Source organism: Diorhabda sublineata, chromosome 7 (genome assembly GCF_026230105.1).
Source record: "Diorhabda sublineata isolate icDioSubl1.1 chromosome 7, icDioSubl1.1, whole genome shotgun sequence".
Taxonomy (NCBI): domain Eukaryota; kingdom Metazoa; phylum Arthropoda; class Insecta; order Coleoptera; family Chrysomelidae; genus Diorhabda; species Diorhabda sublineata.
The window spans coordinates 23,317-36,310 of NC_079480.1; positions in this window are offsets into that span (position 1 = coordinate 23,317).

Here is a 12,994-nt window from a genome sequence, read left to right on the forward strand (position 1 = left end):
AAATGAAATTGTAAGTATTTCTTGAGCCCCAGTAGTATTGAGATTATTTTGAATACATAAATATATATAAGCAGCAACAATACGTATGCCCTATGAAAATGTTCAATATGATGAAATAAGCTGATATTTTGAATTTTACGTTTACGAGATAATAAGACTGAACTGAAGAACTCTGGAATCGAGAATTTCGGAAAGATCCGAAGCCCTAAATGAATTTGATTAGTTTAAAAATAATACATTACGAGTATTTCGCAGCGCAGAAAATAAGAAACAAAAAACGAGGCTTTGTGTATGACCAACAATTTTGGAAAATTGGAAAAACAGTACAATTATTTACTCCCACTTTGGAAACCGGACGCATCGGCACAGCGACGAAATTGAAAACCCTTAGTCCAATTCACGTTGCTTCGATCCGATGCGGTGGTATTTCACCGGGCGATGCGAGTGGGTCACATCTACCACATCAATGGAGGATGAAAAGAAAATAATGGGACTGAAAAAGACTCCATAGAAAATTGGAAATTTCGAAATATGACAATTTATATGATATTCTGTAAATATGAATGATTAATAAAGAGAATTTTTAGTTTGTAGCATAGTAGAAAAAATGGTTATTCCCGGTTTGCGTTTGTAAATCTGTTTTTATAAAATTAATTATTATATCTGATAGTTTTGTGTTTAATTAGAAAATCTCTTCTCTTCAATATTACCAATTATATAAATACACAACAGTGAATATGAAGGTTTTTTTTGAAATTAAATCCCTCGAAATGATGAAAAAAATAATAAGAAATACTGAGAAACATAAATCTACTCTACTATACTTATTTCTACTCTATTTATTCTATTCTAGTCTATACTACTAAAAAAAAAACAACCAAAGTGACAATCGTTGTCACCTATCCTGTACGGAGTGTATACGAAAGTGAAGACCACATTTCGGTACTGAGTGTATGCGAAATTGAGATCACATTCCAGTACGTAGTGTTTACGAAACTGAACATCTTATTCCAGTTCGGAGTGTTTACGAAAATGAAGATCACATTCCAGTACGAAGTATATGCGAAAGACGAGAAATTATAATAATATATGGTGTAGCCAGAAATTAGATACCAATGATTAATGTAGATGAATGAGGAAATAAACCACTCCTTGCGGACACGGACACGATAGACGAATCAAAACAGAAAAGTCTGAATTAATTGGAATGAAATAAGAAAAATATTCAGCTAAATGTTTGATCGAGAGGAAAGATGTAGTGCAGGTGATGGATGAAAAGCAGGTATAATCGGTGAAACCCTAGGTACTAAGCCTCACAAAACTATCTCATCAATAGAGTTGTTTTGATCAGACTAAAAAATGAGTCGTGGGGCGCGTGAAATTTCTATCAACAATCCCTTCCGCTCATATATATTAACTGCTATTTTTAATTTTACGCCGAATTTCATTTTTAGTCTTTTCAAAATCCTTGATTGATGGAAAGAAGTGTAAAACATAATACCTAGGACCAATTATCCATATTGCTTTTGTTACATCAATCCTACACGAATCACCAATCCATATTCCCGATAAAAACAATCAACGTGAATATAATGGAGAAAATTTTGGGATTTTCGTACTGGAAAAGAATGTCAAAGATGATTTGATGAGACCCACCAACACAATTGGTTTCAATATAATAGAGGAAATCTTGTTTATCCGCACCAGAAAAGCAGAGAGAAAAACAACCCTCAATTAACTACGTACGTGAATAAGAAAATGAACCACTCCTAGTGGACACAAAAGCAAATCAAAACGAGAAACAATGAGAGAGAACAACACCCTTAGTTGACTGCGTAGATTAATGAGAAATGGAATCACTATTAGAGGACACAAAAAACGAATCGAGACAGGAAAGTTTGAATTAATTAATGTGAAAAGAAAAATTATTCAGCTGAATGTTTGATAGAGAGGAAATATGTAGTGCAGGTGATGGATGAAAAGCAGGTATAATCGGTGAAACCCCAGGTACTAAGCCTCACAAAATTATCTCATCAATCGAGTTCTTTTGATCAGACTAAAAAATGAGTCGTGGGGCGCGTGAAATTTCTATCAACAATCCCTTTCGCTCATATATATTAATTGCTATTTTTTATTTTACGCCGAATTTCATTTTTAGTCTTTTCAAAATCCTTGATTGATGGAAAGAAGTGTAAAGAATAGTACCAAGGACCAATTACCCATATTGCTTTTGTTACATCAATCCTACATGAATCACCAATCCTTTATCCGGATGGAAACATTCAACGTGAATATAGAAGATGTTTTGATGTCACTCCTCGGGGACACAAAAGACGAATCAAAACGAGAAACAATGAGAGAGAACAACAACCCTAAATTGACTTCCTAGATGAATGAGAAATTTAATCACTCCTAGAGTGACACAGAAGGCCAATCGCAACAGGAAAGTTTGAATTAATTGAAGTGAAAAGAAAAATATTCAGCTGAATGTTTGATCGAGAGGAAAGATGTAGTGAAGGTGATGGATGAAAAGCAGGTATAATCGGTGAAACCCCAGGTACTAAGCCTCACAAAACTATCTCATCAATAGAGTTCTTTTGATCAGACTAAAAAATGAGTCGTGGGGCGCGTGAAATTTCTATCAACAATCCCTTCCGCTCATATAATATATTAACTGCTATTTTGTATTTCACGCCGAATTTCATTTTTAGTCTTTTCAAAATCCTTGATTGATGGAAAGAAGTGTGAAGAATAGTACCAAGGACCAATTACCCATATTGCTTTTGTTACATCAATCCTACACGAATCCACATCAATGGAGGATGAAAAGGAAATAATGGGATTGAAAAACACTCCATAGAAAATTGGAAATTTTGAAATGTTTAGAATGTGAGACCCTGAATTGATCAGTAGTTTTGACAATCCAATTATTGTACATATACAAATAATAAAAATGAAGCAGGAAATTTCAAATAAATAAAAGTTGAAAAATAAACAAAACCGTTTGATCAGACTAAAAATTTGTCTTTTGGCGCGTTATAATTTCATCATTCTGACCGCTCATATTGAAGAGTAGTGCAAAGGTCTAACTACCCACACATATTGCTTGACATTATTGACTATACATTAAAAAATTGCCTTGTAGTTTTCCAATAATTTCAAGTGAAATGACGACGCATTTCTATTGAGAAGAAAAATCATTTTATTGAGTAATTAGTTCTGTAGATTCTATCTACCAATTTTAAAAATTTGATTATATACAATATATAATAAAATTCCAAGTCATTATTCTTAAACCCTAGTACTTAGTATTTAAATTATTTTGAATACATGTTTATTGACATTACTACAATCATCCATATATTTCAAAGAATTGCTGTGATAATAATAATCAAGTATATTTTACCCTCAAATTAATAATTGAATATTTTTTATATGGTATTTGTAGAAGACTATTCACTGAAATTTAAATAATTACGTATTTGCTAGCTTTCGAAATTCATGAAGAAAAATTTCATGTTGTGATGAATTTGTTAATGACATTTTTTGGTATAAAATGCCGAATCCATTGATATTGTCTGAAATGTCGTTATTCAAATCGAGGGGTCCGTATGAATTTTCAAAATATAATAATTGAAAATTAAGTGAAATTCCGTGAATATTGTTATCTAATGCATAAAAAAATAACTTAAAATGGTTCATTTTTTTGAAATGGAGTAATTGAACAAAGATAATCCGTAGGTCCCGAGTAGGTACCCAACTACCGGTTATCATACCACTCAACATCAATTTAGGGTATTAATTAGACCAAAATATGAATTGGTTGAAATAAATAATGAAATCTGAGTATTACGTAAATAGCAGTTAATATATATGAGCGATAAAATATTGATATTAATTTCACGCACCCCATCCCACGATTTTAGTCTAATCGATACCCCAAATTGATGACGAGTATTGTGATAACTTTGAATAGAATATCTATCAAGATTAGTTAGATATTAGATTAGATAGATTAGATAGAAGTTTTTGAAGAAAAAAATGAACATAAGGGGCTAGCTAAAAATTTGATAGAAATTATTTTATTGATTGTTGACTTACCTAGAGAGATGGAGATGGAGAAAAAATTTTTTTTTCGATTCTACAAAAATCTGATAATTCAAAACAGTTTTCTATTGAGAAGAAAAATAATTTTATTGGGCAAAAAGGAAATAGTTGGGTAAACTCTACGTAAGTACTAATGGCATGACCAATTTAGGTAATTTGATTAGAATATGAAATCCAAATTTTTTTTCTTCTTCGCCACTACCATCTAAATTATTTTTACTACTAATACTAATGTATATTGGCTAATATTTTAATAGAATATCACGTGACTCTAGTGTTTAATTTTTAGTCTGATCGAAACGATGATTGTTATGAATGATTAAATACAATCCCCTACCTTTCGATGATATACCTCTGGTGCTTTCATGTTTGTCTTGTTGTTCCTGATGGTGTTTTCTTGTTTTTTTCTCACTGTTAATGCCACTACACTACTCAAAATATCTACTAATTACCTTCCAGCTTTTAAATTTTAGGCTTGTCATTGGATGCTATTAACATCTGTATTCAAATTATTGTCAAGAGAAAATGTGTATTACATTACATAGACGTAAATTATCAACTAAACCAACAATTGAAAGTTCAAAAATAGAAAAAATTATAAAAAGAGTTAATTTCATTGAATATAAAGTAGGATGTCGACTCAATTTTAAATTTTATAAAAAATCGTTCGAGATTTTGGATCAATTAATTTTTATGAAGATTGATATTTTGTTTTCATAAGAAATTATTAGAATAAAATGGTTAAAACTGAAAAATGCGCACAACAGAAGATTATTGAACTTGATGTTGAAGTTGATTAATAATATTGGAAACCTGTCAATAATATTTTAAAAGCCAGAAAGTAATTTAATCCTAGCTACCAGTAATCATTAATCTTAAAATCTGAACTAAAAATTCGTATCATGTGTGATAATAATTCTTAAATACTGTTGATATGTATATATATGATTTTATATGTGTGGATTGGCACACCGCGATTTATTTCTGATAGATGCCGGTTATTAGATTACTAATAACTAGGATTTAACTAATTTCCCAAGTTCAGCCAATTTCTGATAACACAAAGTTTTCATTTTTTATTTAATTGGTATAACTAATTGCACGTTAGCATTTTATTTTCAGGAGAAAGTTAAAGAAAACTACTTGTAGTCCAACGAATATAAGATGGAGGAAAATAAATAATTTCTGTAAATAAAATTAGCAAAAACAAAACGGAGGATTCTAATTGAAAAGCAAGACAAAAAGGATGTATAAAATAATGTGATAAATTCGAGAAAAAAATAAAAGTATATATGACCGTTTCATAGTTGATAGAATTTCCAAATTTCCCACGATTTAATTTATTGCCCTTATTAATGCATTGGAATGATTATGGGTATTTTCCAAAGAAATTTTGTTGATAGAGCTAAAAATTTCCAAGAATATTTTATTAACCGTAAGTTGTGTGTATGGGTATTGTATGGTTGTATGTAAAAAGAAAACTATAAAAATTAGTTGGAGAAAAAATTGAATTGAGCGGCTCTCTCTTTAAAAGAATCATGTAGAAAGATAATAGTTTATTATTCGTTATCACTTATCTCATCACTCCTCATCAATCTAGGATATTGATTAGATTAAAATAGGAAAAAGTCTTAATTATAGATTTTCAGCACAAATAATAAACGAAAATGATGTTTTTCATAGAGTTGTTGATAGATTGAAAAGGTACAATCTACAATAATAACAATTAATTATTATTAATTGAGAATAATTTGAAATATTTTATATAAATGGCAGTTAATATATACGAGCGATAGAGTATTGATATTAATTTCACGCACCCCACCCCATTTTAGTCTAATCAATACCCTAAATTGTTGAGGAGCATTGTGGATAATTCGTATAACTGATTGATATTATCCAAATTAATGGACGCGAATAAAAGAAATTATTTATTCATTTTAAGATACACAACAACAAAAATTATTTAATTATATTGGCTTTTATCTTGGAAACTATCAGATTGAGAGCTGTCCTTGCTATATGTGAGCATAGGGATAGATAAGAAAAGAAACCCAAACAATTGAAATTTTTCTATATAAAAGAAGGATATAATGGACCAAATTAAATGAATATGAGACATTAACTCTTAATAGGAATTTCGCGCTACCCCGACCCCGAAAATAATTGATAGATATCTACCTATTACCTACGATTATGGTATGGCTGGAACTTGGGAGGTGTTGTGATGACTGGTACCTAAGATTTACCTAATCATTTTCCAACTTTTCAATTTAGTAATATATATAAGTATACGTAATTTCAAAGTTTTAACTAATTAGAGCTATTTTTAATAAGAAAAGTCGGTTGACTTTTGTTTTTGATATAAAGTGGATAGATCTAGTTATCTCTTAACGTCACTAATAATATTCATCTACATATTTAAGAAATATGCTATGCTTTCTAATAAAAAACTATTAAAATTAAACAGATGAAAAGAATATAATAAAATAATATATAACATAATAAAATGTAATAAAAAGAATGAATTTCTAGTCAGAATATACTTGATTACCTTCTAGGTACCTACTGATCATACCACGTCAATCTAAAGCATTAATTGGACAAAAAATAAAATGGCATTGAAATTTGAATCTAAAGCAAAAAAATGTACTTATAAATAGCAGTTAATTTGATATGAGCGTTTTTTTCCTTTCATGTAAAAATCAAGTACCAGAGGATAAACCCCATTACACTCAAGTAGTTCGAGTGTGGTGCGCGCCTCGATTATAGAGCTGATATTGGTTTGAATTTTAATGTAAATTGTATTGTTCGGAAAAATGTGCCTTAGTAGCTGATTCCTCAGACTTGCACTTCTCCAAAGAAAGGAGTTCCGTTAAATTCCAAAGTTCCGGGCGTCTGCAGTCTTCCTATCCAGTTTGATTATTGATAGAAATTTCACGCACCCAACGAATTATTTCAAGTCTAATTAATGTCTTGGATTGAGTGGTACAATGATGCAATTACTCAGAGATACACACAGAGTCAAACCGTAATAAACTGCGTATAAATTTTTAAAAGAAAATACCCAATTGAATATCAATGATTGGATAAGGTTAAACTTGAAAATATAAGAAAGTGTCAAATCTATTGAAAAGAGGACACTCATTATGTAGATAATATACGGACGTTGGAAAATAATTAGCTAGCATTCAAGTACCAGTCTCATAAACAACAATATATGATTCTATTTTATTCGCATCAAAACATCCATAAAAAATTTATAAAGTTACCTAAAAAGTATTTTCCCGTTTTACAAAGAGGATGCTGTGTTGAGAAACAAAGGGAAAGGAACCATTTCTTAATACGATAAAAAATATTGATGATGTCTCATAAATAATGTCCGTTTCCAATATTCATTTCGTTTGTTAATAAATCATACTAAAAGAAAGCCTTAGTATTCAAACCAATCGTACCTACTCTATGGTTTTAATCCAACATTCAGCAGGATCCTTGAGAACTTAACATAAAACCTCATACTCTTGAATCAGCTGTCCACTATATACCTCGGCATAGATAACTCCGCCATCTTTCATAATTTCACCAAACATACAACAAGGCTATTCGCTTGAATCGATCTCTTTTTGCAGCGGGTTCTGGTAATTTTCCTTTGTCTAACCACTGATTTTCACGTTTTGGTTGTTTCGATAAATCTATTTTTCAATCGCAAGAGCAATTTGTCTAAATAATCGATCATCTTTTGCCAAGATAAGGAGCTGTTCTATTCGAAGTTTTGCTTGAATATCGGTTATATACCTGTAGCACTATTCCATAACTTTCATAGATCTTAGCCAATGATTTCAAATGACGATATATGATATCTTCAGAAGGCCTAAAGGAACCCGATACTAGTTTAATTTTATCCTGCTTCTCTTGTAACCAGAATATTCCACGCAAGTGTACAACCTGAGCGCGATCCGATCGATCTTCAAGTATAAAATCGCCAATAAACAAAGAGAGAGTTGTTGAAAAAACTCTCAACAAAAGTCGCATTTTTAAAAACTGTAACGTAGGAATTTTAATAAATGAAAACAGACTGACTACTGCCATTGGTCTGGTCCAATGGTCCATTGGTTACTATACTGACTAGAGCTTCCGGAGTTTGCCAATAGAAAGAAAATCAGGGCAGGCCTTACACCAGAATCCAAAATTAATCATTTGTTGCGTTGTATTGTATCAAATCGTACAGCCATGATACTGCAAAGTCTGACAAAAGCCTCAATGTACAAAATAAAAACTTGTCGAAAATCATGACCTCAAATTTATTCCCACTCAGTCACTAATATAAAAATAAATGTCCACAAATATCCAAGATAAGAAATGAAAGCGCCTATGTGCTTACATAGATTTTAGGAAACAAATATTTCAACAAACTTTAATGGAGAATGGCAAAATACTTTTTAGATGACTTTATACATTTTTTCATAATCATGCGGATAACTCAAAAAAACTTACCTTTTGATCGGGCTGCTAATATACGACGTTGATATGCCTACTGAGACATGTTGATCGCGATAGTGTTCGCGGCACAACACTTTGTTCGATTACTCATTCACTCGATTGTGAATGAATCAATACCGGTACGCGGGTTGTAACTTATTATTTTGTTTTCCAATTTTATATAAATTATGTTGGTATCTACTTTATCATATCTCCTCAATGATAATCAAGCTTTCAATTTATGTATGTTAAATAAGTTAAATGTTTATATCCAATTTTATTACATCTTGGAAAAGTGATCGATTTGGATTTCGTGTACAAATTTTCTAGAAAAATTTTTTTACTCCGAAAACTTGAAAATATAATCAACAGAAAAATATGTTTGTTAACTTTATCAACTGAAAAATAGTGAATACAGACAAACCTTGGCATCAGTCTGTACCTGAATTTATTTCCCATATCGAAAGATTAAATAATGTCAAGTTTTTATATAATTTTGAAGTATTAAATGTTTGTGAATCCATGTGTAGCTAATTAAAAACCTAACTCAACCTAATAAAAAATGAATAGAGAAGACTAAATATCAATAATTATATTATTGATCAATTGTTACTAATTCCTAATCTGACTGATAAAATGGTGTGCCCCGCGATTTAATTTCTTGCCTTTATTAATGCACTAGAATGATGATGGATATTTTCCCAAGAAATTCTGTTGTGATAGAGCAGAATATTTCTAATATGTAAGAAAATTATAAAAAGTAGTTGGAAAAAAGTTGAATTGAGCGGCTCTCTCTTTAAAAGAATCATGTAGAAAGATAATATAGTTTATTATTCGTTATCACTTATCTCATCACTCCCAATCAATCTAGGATATTGATTAGATTAAAATATGAAAAAGTCTTTATTATGGATTTTCAGAGAAAAAAATGAACGAAAATGATGTTTTTCATAGAGTTGTTGATAGATTGAAAAGGTACAATCTACAATAATAACAACTAATTATTATTAATTAAGAATAATTTGATATGTTTTATGTAAATAGCAGTTAATATATACGAGCGATAGAGTATTGATATTAATTTCACGCACCCCACCCCATTTTAGTCTAATCAATACCCTAAATTGATGAGGAGTATTGTGATAATTCGTATAACCTATTAATATTATCCAATTAAATCGACGCGAATCAAAGAAATTGATTATTTATTGTGAGGTGAACGAATAAAATTTTATTTATCGAGAGACACAATTAGATTGACTTTATCTTGGATGTTGTCAGATAGAGAGCTTTGCTTGCTGTTTGGATTCTGGGTATTGGAATTGATAAAGATAGAAACCTTAAAAATTGAGCATTTCTAGTTAAAAGAGGGATATAATGGACCAAATTGAATAAATATGAATAAAAATTTCATGCGCCCCAAGTCTAATACTATTGATAATGTGATTTTACTCCAAGATGCGTGTGACTGTTACCTACAACTTTTCGATCCAGTTTAAACTTTCGATTTCATGATTGAGCAGAGTGTCTTGAAATGTTAGGAATGAAAACCCAAATAAATTCAGATAAAAAGTGATAATTAATCTGAGATTCTTCAAATAATTAAGTAGTAGGTCATCATGAATTCTGATTACTATGTAAATAACATATGTGACCATAGTAACGGTCGACGACTACGCGCGAATAAATTTTCTATTTCATTTCTAATATGAATCAAATCTTGAAATTCAATGTTCAATAAAGATAATTTAATTTATCCCTCCTTTGTGTCTGTATATTATCTTGTGTGTGTGTGTGTGTGTGTCTGTGTTCTTGGAGTTGAGACCTTACCACATAACAAATTTTTAAGAGTACGATTCATTACAAAAATTTACTAATCGATCATGTTTCCAAGCCATGAAAATATAAGGAAAAACTGAAAAGTTCCATTGAAAATAAAAAAATAATCATGAAGTAAAAAATGTGATTAAAGCCAGATAATACTTGAGTAGAAAGTAGATACAGTAAGTTACTCATAAATGCGACAGAGCATTAATAAATCTGTTTCAAGTCAAGAAATTGTTCTTCATAAAAATCTTATTTAATTATAAATTTTTAACTGCGTAATTTTCCATAGTGTGTTTAGTTCGATATCTAGCATCCAACTAATTATTTTTCGGTGAATGTCTTATTGACGAATCTTAAAAACTTGAATAAAATGATCTGAATTATTTAAGAATTATCTAAGAAACATATCGAGGTTGAAAAATAATTAGCTAAGTCCTAAGTTACTTGCCGAAATTTAAACCTTGATTAGACTAAACCGTAAGATAATGCATCTTTATTTAATATATACATGTACGTATATATGGATGCAGTTATTGAGGCCTCAAATTGAATATTGTAATTAATTATCATAACTGTCTAGTTTTGCCATTGGTTGCTTCATAGACAGATCCTAATGCCTTCTGAGTATAAATTTCAAGTTAATCAATTAAAGATTGTGTGAATAATAATAAAATTTTTAAAATTAAAAATGAAAAATTAATTTTGCCAAATCTCTTGAAAAAGATAATTTTAATTAATAATTAATATTAACGAAATAGTAGGTAATAAAGAATCTGTGTGTACTGTGTAAAAAATACCGGTGTGACCTAATACGAGCGGTTGGATTGTTGATAGAAATTTCATGCACCCCACGATTTATTCTCTAGTCTAATCAAAGTCTTGATTGGAAAATTAGTGCGATGATTATTTATTACCAAAAGTTAGTTTTGGAAGGAACAACGCTAACAACTATTACTCTGTCGCAATTATAAATACAGTGCGTGCATAAAAAATAGGACGTGGATTATTTATGAACTTTGTGAATATAAAACAAATTTTCAAATTTATTTCAACATAATTTGAGAGGTTAATTGTTGTTAGAAATTTAATCTGTCTAATATAAATCCCAAATTTCTCCAATATTTGAATGACAACTTCTGCTATGTCAGCGATAGGTGGTTAGGTTTCCTCTGCAATCCCATATTTCGTCCAAAGCTAATTCTCGGAATTATTTATCACAAGCCTCTATTTATCGTCTTTATCTAATCTTTTAATTAATTCATTATCCTCATTTATATAACATTTCGCCTAACAAATGCATTAAACAAGTACACCCTCCATCATTCACGACATTTTTCATCCTTCGACCATATTCCAGATTTTATTCCAAGATCCTAGTCACATTTTTCACGCCACGACATGATAAAAAACTCGTTTCACATGTTATGCCCTACGATAAATGTTACGAAAAATGATGATAAAAAAACTTCCATCATCCGCACAATAGAAAAATGGAAACTATAGACCGGCTGAAAACTACTAACCCTCGAAACGACACGTCACCAGACGACTATGCACCTACAAATCAAACAAGTACCAGCACCGGCAGCTCAAAATCCAGAATGGCCTGTCAGTAAAGAAACGCAGCATTTCGTCCAAAGTTAATTCTCGGATCAATCACAAGTCGCTATTTATCGTCATTACCTAGCCTTTTAATTAATTCATTACCCTCATTTGTATAAAAATAAAACTTACTGCACCCCAATATTTTATGATATATCCCTAAATTTTTTATGTATAATAACAATGGTCGACAAGAATTTCGTAACACAGGTGAAACATTAATTTTTTAAATGGAAATACCCGTCTAATAATAAAAAAAATATTCATCAATTCCTAATACCTAGGACTTTTCAATAGTTCAATTATCCCTATTTTTATTGGCTAGCAGGTACGTAATTTTATAAAGGGGCGGATAAAATCGGTAAATTTTTGGCCGAAAAAGTACCTGAACTGTATTATCAGAATAATAAACATAAAAATAACATTAAAAATTAGTATTTTGTTGAGTTTCATGGTAAGCGGTTCTCTTGTATTCATAGTGCAAAAAGTGATTATAAAGTCGAAAGTGTCGAGTCAAACGGCGCCGCAGTTGCAAAATTTCACATTCACACATTTTGCTATATTTGTGGAGAATTTATGGTGAAATCGCTGAAAGATTTAGCACGTGATAGATTCAAATACCTTAGAGAAATTTTTCGCCAGTTGAGCGATGCCAAATTAAGGGAAGGTATTTTTATTGAGCCACAAATAAAAAAATTGCCGGACGATGACCACGCAGGAACTTATACCGTAGAATGCATTTGTTACTGTAGTGAGGGGACGCCTACAAATCCCTTAGTGCTCGAATGTAATTGAAAATTACTCTATTCGCGTCTGACATTTTTTACCAAAAATTTGGGAGCTTTCAGTGATGAACAGTGAGGTGAAAGGATCCACCAGGATATTAGAACAATGGGTGATTACGGTTTGTTTTTCAAAAAGAGAAAGTGCAGCCCCTCATAAAAGGAAAAAGTAGAGCTATTTGATAATGAAATGGATT